The following is a 3,626-nucleotide window of genomic DNA, read 5'->3' on the forward strand; positions in this document are numbered from 1 at the left end:
CAGGATCAGTCAGCTGAATGGGTCGAGTTGTTGAGATTTTTTGCAAACCGCTTTGCCTCTGAAAAATTCATTACAAGGTCTGATGAGTTATGTTGAAGAATTCTGTTGTGTTTTTTTTTAACTTAATCTACTTTAATATTTTTTTTCTTTTAAGAACTGAGGTTTGAAAGCTCTTTGCTCCTGTGGTTTAGCCAGTTCTCAAGGAAGGGCTTAAAGCTTTCCATGGTGCCATGTATCTGCAGTCACCTACTGCGGTTCGTTGGGGGTCTCTGCACCTGCTGTTGGAGCTGTTCTAACCTCTCTCTTCCTCTTGTCCTCTCAGCATCTAACTACTGTACTGGTTTTGTGTTATCAGTCTCCTGTGTTTATCCAGGCTATCCACCTCACTTTTACAGTTTAACTTGATCTTGCAGAGAGCTTGCCTACCTGTGCAGAAATTTCTGTAATTTTTTTCTCCCCTCTGTTTGTGGACTCCAGCCATTATACAGGGTTGCATGCCTCTCTTTGAACAGGGATTTTAATCCTTCTGACAAAGAACTTCTTGTTCGTAGCTGTCTTTCACAAACCTCCTGGAAATCTTGGAGACTGTAGGCAAAGTTGTCGCTGTAAGAATTCTGGGTGCCTCCAGTGGAAACAAATGGTATTGCTGTAAATATTCAAGCTAAATCTATTTGGTTTTGAATCCTAAAAAGATTTCTGTGTGCCTAAGTACTATGGGACTTGTGCACACTCCAGAATGTAGTATTTCAGTCTTCAGAGAGCAGAAGACTGAAACCCGTACTATGGCCTTAATTTCATCTCTGTAATGGCAGTGGTAGTTTTGTTATTGCTGTTTGATTTGAGTGTTTTAACATCCATTCCAACAGTTCATAGCTCAAAATTTTATGACTGGGGGGAAAGTCTAGAATTCATTGAAAAGGTGAAGTGGAGGGCATTTTATTTATGCTAATAACAGAGCAAATGCAAGTTGATAAAGTAGGCAAAAATTCACAGTGAGGGAAGTCCTGAGACGATTGTGTGGCCAACTTGCTGATAGTCCAGTGGAACATTCTTCAAATCAATCTGTTTACTGACAATGCAACAAGAGCCAGCAATGTTAACAGCATTAAAGAAATAAAAGAATAGTTATGTTTTCTATGCTGTGCTTCAAAATTTGTGGAGAACTTTTAAGTAAGGAAAGACATGGGAGTGTGCACATCTTGGGATTGATTTTGTGGTTTTGTCATCTTTTGGATTTTTTTCCTTTGTGGGAAAGGAATTTGGAAACTAGAAAAACAGTTAATTAACAATAAACTTTAGATGCTTCAACTAAAAGTTTGCATAAACAAAAGAGAAGTTTAAGATAGTTGACTAAATCAGAAGACATGCAAAATAATTTTTTTCAGGAATACTTCACAGAATCATAGAAAGGCTTTGCTTGGAAGGTACATTAAAGGTCATCCATTTCCAACCCCTCTGCCTTGGGATGGAACACCTTCCGCAAGACCAGGTTGCTCAGAACCCCATCCAACCTGGCCTTGAACACTTCCAGGATGGGACATCCACAACTTCTTTGGGCAATGTGTTGCAGTGTCTCATCACCTTCAAAGTAAAGAGTTTCTTCCTAGCATCTCATATAAATGTCCTTCTTTGAGTTTAAAATCGTTCCCCTTTGTCCTGTTTACTACCTGTGTGGAAAGTTGCTTTTACCTCTTTTTTCATAACTCCCTTTAAATACTGAAATGTCTCTGCTTGGAACCTTTTCTTCTCCAAGTGAACAACCCCAGCTCTCTCAGTTTATCTTCATAGGAGAGGTGCTCCATCCCTCTGATCTTTGTGGCTGGACCTGCTCTGACACGTCCATGTCGTTCTTGTGGTGGACACCCCAGAGCTGAATGCAGGACTCCAGGTGAGGTCTCACCAGAGCAGAGTAGAGGGGCAGAACCACCTCCCTTGACCTGCCACCCCCTTCTGGAGTTGACCTACAATTGACCTGTAACAGACCTTGTTTAAAGAAATGTATGAGTGTGAAGAGAATTTCAGTTCACTTCCTAAAATTGTAAGTAATTAGAAACTTCTTTATAGCAAAAGTTTTGCTGAATTTCAGCATTTCCTCTGAAGTACTTGCTCCTTGGAACTGTATTGGCTAGTTTTCTGTTCATGTCTTGAACTTTTGTCTTTTGTCCTTTTTTCCCTTGATTTCTTTACAACCAAATTCTTTCTGTGCATTGCTTCTATATTTTTTTCACGTGCTACACTTGTACTTTCTACAGCTTCCAAATGCTTTTATCTGCCTTTTGAAATAGTTCACTTCTAATACTGCATTGTGCATAGGAAAGTTTGAATGGCTGTGTGTAGATCTTTGAAGGATTGTTAGATTGCTTTGCTTAAAGAAGAGGATTTTGAAAAAAATATTGGGCCTTTTTCTAATGATTCACAAGTGCTAGTTCTCTCTTCAGCTGTGTGGCTGCTTATCAGTATCACTAATTTTGTGTGTATTACCTAAGAGATATAGTCTGAGGAGAAGTGGCTCTCTCTCTCCATCTGCATTCACTGCTCTGATCTGACCTCAGGAAAACAAGTCATGGTCAGTGTTGTTTCCCCCCCTTTACCCCACAGACAGTTGCATCGGTTTCATGCATCAGGTATATTGAACTTCCTGTTCCATGACAGAGTCGTGCTGTAATAATTTTTTGATGAAGGATGTTCAAATAGATGGCTGTGTATTTTAAGTCCATCTGCTGTTATAATGATTGTTCTTTCAGGAGAGAAGCAACTAAATGTGCCTATTAGTTACAAGCTATGTGAGTTTTTATTGTACTGACAGATATCTGTATTAAGTTATGTTTAATCACTTTAGTACTGAAATTATTTTATAAATTCATAAAGAATAATCTGCCGAGGAAACACCCACAGAAAAGAAATTTTTTTTTTTTTTAGAGAAACTGGACTTGATATGAATAAAACATGAAAATCTGAATTAAATGTAATAGGAAACCAGTCTTATAATGAAACTGTTGAATTGCCAGTGCAAATCTGTATGTGTAGAGAGCAGATAGCTTTGTTCCATGCTCACCAGTAGTGTGACAGGTTTAAAAATCAGAATTTGTTGGATGAAACCGTAGTCTTTCAACTGGAGATCTTTCTCAGGTGCCTTGTTAGGGCAGTATGGACAATACTAAGTTTCAGTGCTTTAACTGGTCTTCCTATGGTTGGTATTGAAATAGAAGGTTGTTGTAGGAGGTTATTTATCTTTCTTAAAACTTCCCCCTTACAGGAAAAACTTTCCCCTTGTCGATCTGCTGCTAGGTACACAGTTGAGGAATTAATGGAACATAATATTGTTTGGGATAACTTAATGCAAGGATCTGACTTGAGAATACTTTTTGAAATCGCGAGTTCTGTAATGACATGCATTAAACTTAAGAATTGTGCAGAAGTACTTCCTCTTGCTTAACTCTTCATACCTGGTTCATCAGTAGCTGGACTCTTAAATTTTTATGTTCTATTTTCAAGTCCTTATTGCAATTGAAATGTTGCTTAGTCTAAAAGTAGAACTGTTGTTTCTGGGAGGCCTTTAAGTCGTGGAGATAGGTAGTCTGAATGTTGGCATTTTCTTTTCTGACAGTTTTCTTGCTTCTTCTGTA

The sequence above is a fragment of the Empidonax traillii genome, unplaced genomic scaffold (genome assembly GCF_003031625.1).
Source record: "Empidonax traillii isolate 1590-97213 ecotype Southwest subspecies unplaced genomic scaffold, ASM303162v1 scaffold1090:size354804, whole genome shotgun sequence".
Classification (NCBI taxonomy): domain Eukaryota; kingdom Metazoa; phylum Chordata; class Aves; order Passeriformes; family Tyrannidae; genus Empidonax; species Empidonax traillii.